Source organism: Rutidosis leptorrhynchoides, chromosome 10 (assembly GCF_046630445.1).
Source record: "Rutidosis leptorrhynchoides isolate AG116_Rl617_1_P2 chromosome 10, CSIRO_AGI_Rlap_v1, whole genome shotgun sequence".
Classification (NCBI taxonomy): domain Eukaryota; kingdom Viridiplantae; phylum Streptophyta; class Magnoliopsida; order Asterales; family Asteraceae; genus Rutidosis; species Rutidosis leptorrhynchoides.
Window position 1 is genome coordinate 141,141,369 of NC_092342.1, and position 10,548 is coordinate 141,151,916.

Genomic DNA, 10,548 nt, shown 5'->3' on the forward strand with positions numbered 1-10,548 from the left:
ATCCAGCTAAATTGGTTAACTTCCCCCTTCTCCCTAAAAACCACTTCCCTCTTAATTAAGCCCCTATATATATATATATATATATATATATATATATATATATATATATATATATATATATATATATATATATATATATATATATATATAGGGGATCAGATAAGCACTAAATGGGGCACAAACTAGATAAGTAAAATTTCAAAAAAAAAATTTTAAAAAAAAACGATCCTTTAATATGCAAATAGAAGAAAACGAAAAAAATTTAAAAAGTTTTTGAACAAAATCGTTCGAAAATCGATGATGAATGGTAAACATCGATGATGAATGGTAAACATCGATGATGATTGGTAAAATTAACCATTCATCTGGTTAATTTATCATTCATTTTTGTTCGCGATGAATGATAAAATTAATCAATGCTAAAAAAAAAAAGCAGATGAATGGTTAATTTAACCATTCATCTGTTTATGATGAATGATAAAAAAAATAGATGAATGGTTAATTTAACCATTCATCTGGTTTTTTTTAGCATTGATTAATTTTATCATTAATCGTAAACAAGATGAATGATAAATTAACCCGATGAATGGTTAATTTTATCATTCATCATCGATTTTTGAAAGATTTTGAACTTTTTTTTTATGAAAAAAATTGATTAGAGGTGCATTTTAATGCAGATTTATGAATGTAAAAAAAATTCAAAAAAAAAAATTTATTTTGCTTATCCGGTTTGTACTCCTTTTAAGCTTATCCATGGATCGTGCCCATATATATATATATATATATATATATATATATATATATATATATATATATATATATATATATATATATATATATATATATATATATATATATATATAACGAAAAAGTTATTCTTAATTGTGGTTGAAAGTTATTTATGGATTGTTATATGTATAGGTTATATGTATAGATTATATATGTTATTCACAATTATTATTTTTATATTATAATGGAATGCCTTAATATATTAAGAATGAATTTAAATCAATCCATGATTTAAGATACAAGTAATTACAATAAAATATATGATAAACGAATTTTTTGAGTGGCTGCTTTTCTCTCCTATAGGTTTCCTTTACAATACTCCAAAACAAGCGTATATTAAATTTATATATACATATAGATTTACATTTAATAGATTACAATAATAGGTGATTATTTGAATTTTCATTATTGATGTGGAAAAACCATTTAAGTTTTTATAACTTAATTTACGTAATATCTAAATAATAATATTAGTCAACACCACAAGCTAACTCAAACGAATTTTTATAATTTGTCAACGCCACGGGCTCTTAAATAATTCTTATACTTTTTCTATTTTTTCAGTATCACTATTTACATACCAATATAAACTGCAAATTATATATATATATATTATGATTTATTTATTGTACATACATGTACGTAATGTAGTAATATGTATATGTATATTCCATGTATAGATATAGTTACATTTAGATATAAAATATAGTTATTTTAGGATATTATTATGTTTAGATATAAATATTTTAACAAATTTATCTTTCTGTTCGTCGTGAGTTATGTTCTACCGCCATCAACATTTAACTCGAAATAATTTTACAAACAAAACTCAATAAATTGTATTCGAAACAGAGTTTCGATGCACTACCAATGGAGCATTTATTTTTAACAATAAATATGGAAGTGATTTAAATTTACAGTTTAAGTCCTTAAAATATTTATCAACACGCATGTAACGACCCTAGAATTTCCAACATTTATTTATTAATAATTACTATTATTAATACGTATGATTAAACGAATGTATGTTATTACATTTACATGTTGCCTTGATTGCCCGTACTTGACTTTTAAGAGCCCGAAACGTCTTTGTGACACCCGGAACTTTCACGAATAATATTTTTAGATATTATTTACATTCATGATTAAATTTATTAATCATTTTAATTAACTAAGACTATTAGTTAGTTACTTGGGCTTTAATTGGTTTAACTTGTGATTTATTTGAACTTGGGCTTTGTTAGTGTAATGGACTCTTGATATTGGGCTTCCAAGCCCACCCTACCTTTTAAGTGGACTTAGTTAGCCCATGACTTTAAGTGTAAGTATCATTTAGTGAGGTAACTAGTTAGTTTTTTCAATTGGAATCTAGTTAACAACTTATCCCCATGCATGGCCATCTTTTATCCAACTTTATGAGCTTTACATGTAAGTGACTAGAGTGTAATCTCCTTTCCCCCACACCTTGCTAAACCGTCGGCCTTTGTTTACTACAAGGGGATTCAAATTTTCTTTTACACTACTTACTTACACTCTCATTCTCTCATTCTCCAAAACACACTTCAACTTGCACTTCAACTTTTCTTTCTTTTTCTCTCTAGATTGTAAGCATTATGAACTTCTTTTCTTCCTTTCTTTTCTTACAAAACTGAATTTATACACCTTAAATCATCATCATCTTTGTTGTTTGATTACTTGTTAGTTATAGTTGTTTACTTACTTGTTGTTGTTACATACTTGTTACAAGAATCAACTTTCTAGTTAGATTCTTCTTTTATCTTGTAATTGCAAGAACACTCAAGAACATAGCTTACTAGTTATGATTCTACATATACTTTCTTAAAAGATTGCAAGTTCATGTGTTGATTAAACTCATACTTGAAGTTCATGAAGTAAACTTTAAAGTTTACTTTCTGAAGATCAAACTTTGGTTTGAATCTTTAAAGTATGAACAACCATGAACAAACTACATGTTTACTTAGTTACTTCTTCATTTATTGCACTTTAATTTCATGTAGTTAGTTTATTTTCAAGTTTAGAGTTCAATATTTCTATTATAGTTCATGTAAGTGTCAAACCTAAGACTTTGATGTAACTTTGGTTCATCAAACTACATGCAACTCTTAAGTGAGTTGTGCTTCATGTCTTAGACTTGCACTAGGGTTATGATGGTCAAGACTTGGTTAAGATGATGTATATACATCAATGAGTTGTACACTTGAAGCTATATGCATCAAGGATGAGAACCATGATGAACATCAAGCACCAAGACCACCGGAACCCCTTTTAAACTCACTGTTCTGTCCAAAACCTACTGACCTGATGATTCTGGAACAGACCAGTAGACCTAGGCTGTTCTAACCTTGATTTTTATATAGAACTTTTCGAGTAGATAACTTTTCATATAAGACTCGTCTTAATTCGAGTTACGGTTTAGAGTCTACGGCCCTCCGAGCGTCACTATGTCCATTTACTTTTCTGTTTTCTGTGTACAGTTTCTGTTTTTCTGGTTTCTGTAACAGACCAGTACACCTGGGCTACTGTAACCTTGATTTTCAGATAGCTCAGTTCGTGTACATAACTTTTCATATAGGACTCGTCTTAATCCGAGTTACGGTTTAGGATTTATGGCCCTCCGATCGTCACTATGTCCTTTAACGTTGTGAAGAAATTTCTGACCTACTCGCACTTAGACCGTCGCCACGGTCAAACCAAGATGAGTTTGCTTCTGTAAACTTTACCACACTTAAGGGACTCATAGACGGATCCATGGCCACTGGTCTCACCTTAATTCAGTAAGGGTAGAGGCCGTGGTGACTGACTGAAGTCAGACTTTGTTGAAAACTACTTTCATAAACGAAACTTACTTTACGCCTTTTGTTTAATGATGATTGATGATGACCCTTAAGACCTTAAATACATACTTTTAAACCTATTAAGACGATTTACTGACTTAGTACTATTTGACTTAGGTTGAGGACTTCGGACCATTTACTTGCACACCTTTCCCGACTACTACTTTACCGCTACATATCATTGTGAGTTGTAGCATTCCCTTTTTACTTTAACTTATTTCGGGAACTGAGAATACATGCGGATTTTATGTTTTACATACTAGGCACGAGTATTTAAACTTATATATGTGTGGGTTATACAACGGCATAAACATTCCCTTTAGCTCGGTAACGTTTAATCATTGGTTTTTGAACCATGAACGCGAATCTTAGATATGGATCCATAGGGTTTGACATCCCCACTCGGGCTAGTCGCGCTAGCATTTAACGAGTGTTTAATACTTCGTAAACATACGCACTCGCCAAGTGTACTTTCAGGGGGTATTTTAAATGTTAAGTTAGTTACCAAGTGCCCACGGTTAACATATACTTTATCATACTGTTTTGAAACGCTCTTTGTAGCACTGAAATCTCGTGGCCTACCTTGCATACTGTTATACTTAAACTATAGCTCACCAACCATTGTGTTGACGTTTTTAAGCATGTATTTCTCAGGTGCTTGAGGTTGCTTCCGCTGTGTACTAGTCGTGCTGTAGAACCCGCTGCTTAGAGTTGTCCACGCATGAACTACTTTACTTTGCATTCAAACATTCGTACTTTTGAACTATGACTTGCAACGACCATTGTGTTCACGTACACTTATTATTTGCTTCTACTTAGTGAAGCATGCTTTTGAAATGTAAAACATTTGATGTCGGTTATGACATCACCTTTTTTATCATGAATGCAACTTCTTTAATTACAGCATATAGTACTTAACCTTGTAATGATCCTGTTGTTGATGATTCGTACACGATGGTTTTGTACGGGGCATCACATTTGGTATCAGAGCATTGGTTGTAGGAAATTAGGTTGCATTAGTGAGTCTAAGACCGACCCGAGTAGGATTCACTAATAGGACTAATCTACAACTTGCTAGTTTACGTGTTTCTGCTGAACTTGCTGCATGCTGCTGCTTACTGTTACTGCTATATGCCATATGCTATTACATGATTTCACTACTGCATGATGCTACTTGCTTTCGATTGCATGCTACTTTCATACGAATTACTGTTATTGCCATGCTAGTTACTGTTATACATGATTTAAACTGTTGGCCTATTATTTGCTTGCTTTATGACATACTGACATGGAAAATTTATTTTTCCTTGTTCAGATGTCGGATGTTCCACCTGCTGGCATTTCGGGCAGTATAGACTCAGACCCCGTCGCCCTACCTACTGCTACACCTGCTGCTGCTACTGCCGATACACCAGCCCCGACACCCACTAGTGATCCCGGCGCTTCTACTTCCGGTGCTGGTACTAGTGCACCTGCCCCAGTGTCAGCTCCCGGACCCTCGAGGTCACAGCCCCGCATTGGTGGTATTGAGATCCCCGCGGAGTTCGGGGAAGGGCCGTTTCGTAACCACATGCGCACGCCTTGCCGACGCACTCCCGACGGACGTTTAGTCGTGATTCCTCCAGGCAGACACAGACAGATGTTGGCCGCCTTCGGACGCTTCGGATTACCAGCTCAGCCACCAGTGTCACCACCACACGATTCGGATGACTCATCATCCACCGATTCTTCATCATCAGACGACTCCAGCGATGATGAGGATCCTACTGATAGACCTATTCAGGCACCCTCCACCCCGCCGAAGAAGCGGTACCGTTTCGACGGCACCGTCATTCCAGGGGTGAATAGAGGTCGTGCTTTTACTGACGCTTTTGGCCATCGTCGTAGGGTTACTGCTCGTAAACGAGTTGTGCCATACCCTGCCGACCCACAGATACGTAAGGTTCCCCGTTACGTATTGACTATTCCTGGAACCGTACCACCTAGATTTAGATACGGACCGCTTACATCTAGGGACGTACCGTCTACATCCGGAGCCGGACCATCTACATCAGCACCACCCGCACCACCCGCCCCACCTGCACCGCCTGCCCCACCAGCTCCCTCTAACGAGGAACTGATGAGGGAGACTGAGACTCTCCGAGCTCGAGTCACTGAGCTCGAGGAGCAGTTGGCTCGAGGAGCAGTTCACCCGCCTTCACCGTAGGACCTTGTATTTAGATTTCATGATGTAATCTAGACATAGTTTCATGTATTTCATATGTATTGTACGAACTTATTCAGATGTATGAAACTTATTATTATTAATGAATGGAACTTTGCATTATTTAATTCTTGCACGATATTCTATTTACATTGCTGTACGATGATTCTGTGGTATTTGTACCTAGATGCATTATTTAATAACATGTGATGTTTTGATTCCATGTTGGTCACTATATACTGTATTACTACTACTTGCATGCTGGATTTTGACTTGGGTCAAAATTTTTGTTTAGAATACCATGGCTAATGGAAGAACCACACCTACCGCCGCCCAGATTGAGGACATGATCAGTGAACGGGTCGCTGCAGCCCTAGCAGAAAGAAATCTCCAAGCTCCACCGCCACCACCACCAGTTATCCCACCCGTTCGAAATGGGTGTACATACAAGGAATTCCAGAGCTGCAAACCGCATAACTTCAGCGGCACCGAGGGACCAGTTGGTCTCACCAGATGGTTCAAAAAACTTGAATCAGTATTCCGAGTTAGCAACTGTTCGGAGGACAATAAGACCAAGTTTGCATCTTGCACGCTATCTGACAGCGCGCTAACGTGGTGGAACATGTTAGCTCAAGCGAAAGGTATCGATGAGGCGTATGCTACGCCATGGGAGGAATTCAAGGCGGCTATGATTGATGAGTATTGCCCAAGAACCGAAATTCAGAAGATGGAAATCGAATTTATGCAGTTAAAGGCCGTAGGGAATGACCTTAACAGTTACAACCGTAGGTTTTTGGAGTTGGCACTTATGTGTCCGACCATGGTCACCCCCGAATTCAAGCGCAAGGAGAAATACTTCTCGGGACTCCCTAAGTCCATCAAAGGAAATGTCACCTCATCCAAACCACCGAATGTTCCCGAAGCAATGCGCATGGCGCATACTCTCATGAATCAGATCCTCATTGATGAGTCGGAGAAGGCTAAGTTTGAAGCTGGTAGTAGCGAAAAGAGGAAATGGGATAACAACCACAACAACCACAACAACAATAACAACAACAGGGGTAGAAACTATGATCAAAACCCGGCGAAGCGACATGAAGGGTTCAGGCAAAACAACAACAACCCCAACCCCAACAACAACAACTCCAACCCGAACTACAAGGGCACGCTACCACAATGCAAGAGGTGCTACAAGCACCACACCGGGTATTGTAATGCTGTTTGTGAGAAGTGCAAGAAGAGCGGGCACATCGGTAGAGACTGCAAGACTACCACAATGACAGGGAGACCGAACACCAACTGGCCGAAAAAGTGTTACGAATGCGGGCAGACGGGCCATTTCAGAAACGAGTGCCCGAACAAACGAAAGGATGGCGGACCACCGCGTGCTAGAGCTTTTAATGTTAATGCAAGGGATGCACGCGATAACCCTGACTTGGTGACAGGTATATTCATAATCAACAATCTTTTAGCTTCTGTCTTGTTTGATACTGGTGCGGATAGAAGTTATGTATGTAGACATTTTTGCGATAAGATTAATTGGTCATTAGTCCCGTTAAAAGAAAGTATGCTTGTCAAGGTCGCAAATGGAAAACTTGAAAAGGTTGACCATATTAGTCGTGGAGCTATTATCAACATAGCTGGTGCAGATTTCGAAATTGATTTGATACCTATTAAACTGGGAAGTTTTGACGTAATCGTCGGTATGGATTGGTTGAGCAAGATAAAGGCCGATGTTATCTGTGGAGATAAAGCACTTCGCATACCACAAGGAGATGGCGAACCACTGGTTGTCTATGGAGAGAGATGTACCTCGAAGTTGAACCTCATTAGTTGCGTGAAAGAGCAAAAGATTATGAAGAAGGTGTAGTGACCCGAACTTTTCCATGTTTATATATATTAATTGAGATTGATATTTACATGATTAAATGTTTCCAATATGTTAAGCAATCAAACTTGTTAAGAATTGATTAATTGAAATATGTTTCATATAGACAATTGACCACCCAAGTTGATCGGTGATTCACGAACGTTAAAACTTGTAAAAACTATATGATGACATATATATGGATATATATATATAGTTAACATGATACTATGATAATTAAACATATCATTAAGTATATTAACAATGAACTACATATGTAAAAACAAGACTACTAACTTAATGATTTTTAAACGAGACATATATGTAACGATTATCGTTGTAAAGACATTTAATGTATATATATCATATTAATAGATATTCATACATGATAATATCATGATAATATAATAATTTAAAATCTCATTTGATATTATAAACATTGGGTTAACAACATTTCACAAGATCGTTAACCTAAAGGTTTCAAAACAACACTTACATGTAACGACTAACGATGACTTAACGACTCAGTTAAAATGTATATACATGTAGTGTTTTAATATGTATTTATACACTTTTGAAAGACTTCAATACACTTATCAAAATACTTCTACTTAACAAAAATGCTTACAATTACATTCTCGTTCAGTTTCATCAACAATTCTACTCGTATGCACCCGTATTCGTACTCGTACAATACACAGCTTTTAGATGTATGTACTATTGGTATATACACTCCAATTATCAGCTCTTAGCAGCCCATGTGAGTCACCTAACACATGTGGGAACCATCATTTGGCAACTAGCATGAAATATCTCATAAGATTACAAAAATATGAGTAATCATTCATGACTTATTTACATGAAAACAAAATTACATATCCTTTATATCTAATCCATACACCAACGACCAAAAACACCTACAAACACTTTCATTCTTCAATTTTTTTCATCTAATTGAACTCTCTCAAGTTCTATCTTCAAGTTCTAAGTGTTCTTCATAAATTCCAAAAGTTCTAGTTTCATAAAATCAAGAATACTTTCAAGTTTGCTAGCTCACTTCCAATCTTGTAAGGTGATCATCCAACCTCAAGAAATCTTTGTTTCTTACAGTAGGTTATCATTCTAATATAAGGTAATAATCATATTCAAACTTTGGTTCAATTTCTATAACTATAACAATCTTATTTCAAGTGATGATCTTACTTGAACTTGTTTTCGTGTCATGATTTTGCTTCAAGAACTTTGAGCCATCCAAGGATCCATTGAAGCTAGATCCATTTTTCTCTTTTCCAGTAGGTTCATCCAAGGAACTTAAGGTAGTAATGATGTTCATAACATCATTCGATTCATACATATAAAGCTATCTTATTCGAAGGTTTAAACTTGTAATCACTAGAACATAGTTTAGTTAATTCTAAACTTGTTCGCAAACAAAAGTTAATCCTTCTAACTTGACTTTTAAAATCAACTAAACACATGTTCTATATCTATATGATATGCTAACTTAATGATTTAAAACCTGGAAACACGAAAAACACCGTAAAACCGGATTTACGCCGTCGTAGTAACACCGCGGGCTGTTTTGGGTTAGTTAATTAAAAACTATGATAAACTTTGATTTAAAAGTTGTTATTCTGAGAAAATGATTTTTATTATGAACATGAAACTATATCCAAAAATTATGGTTAAACTCAAAATGGAAGTATGTTTTCTAAAATGGTCATCTAGACGTCGTTCTTTCGACTGAAATGACTACCTTTACAAAAACGACTTGTAACTTATTTTTCCGACTAGAAACCTATACTTTTTTTGTTTAGATTCATAAAATAGAGTTCAATATGAAACCATAGCAATTTGATTCACTCAAAACGGATTTAAAATGAAAAAGTTATGGGTAAAACAAGATTGGATAATTTTTCTCATTTTAGCTACGTGAAAATTGGTAACAAATCTATTCCAACCATAACTTAATCAACTTGTATTATATATTATGTAATCTTGAGATACCATAGACACGTATACAATGTTTCGACCTATCATGTCGACACATCTATATATATTTCGGAACAACCATAGACACTCTATATGTGAATGTTGGAGTTAGCTATACAGGGTTGAGGTTGATTCCAAAATATATATAGTTTGAGTTGTGATCAATACTGAGATACGTATACACTGGGTCGTGGATTGATTCAAGATAATATTTATCGATTTATTTCTGTACATCTAACTGTGGACAACTAGTTGTAGGTTACTAACGAGGACAGCTGACTTAATAAACTTAAAACATCAAAATATATTAAAAGTGTTGTAAATATATTTTGAACATACTTTGATATATATGTATATATTGTTATAGGTTCGTGAATCAACCAGTGGCCAAGTCTTACTTCCCGACGAAGTAAAAATCTGTGAAAGTGAGTTATAGTCCCACTTTTAAAATCTAATATTTTTGGGATGAGAATACATGCAGGTTTTATAAATGATTTACAAAATAGACACAAGTACGTGAAACTACATTCTATGGTTGAATTATCGAAATCGAATATGCCCCTTTTTATTAAGTCTGGTAATCTAAGAATTAGGGAACAGACACCCTAATTGACGCGAATCCTAAAGATAGATCTATTGGGCCTAACAAACCCCATCCAAAGTACCGGATGCTTTAGTACTTCGATATTTATATCATATCCGAAGGGTGTCCCGGAATGATGGGGATATTCTTATATATGCATCTTGTTATTGTCGGTTACCAGGTGTTCACCATATGAATGATTTTTATCTCTATGTATGGGATGTGTATTGAAATATGAAATCTTGTGGTCTATTGTTAC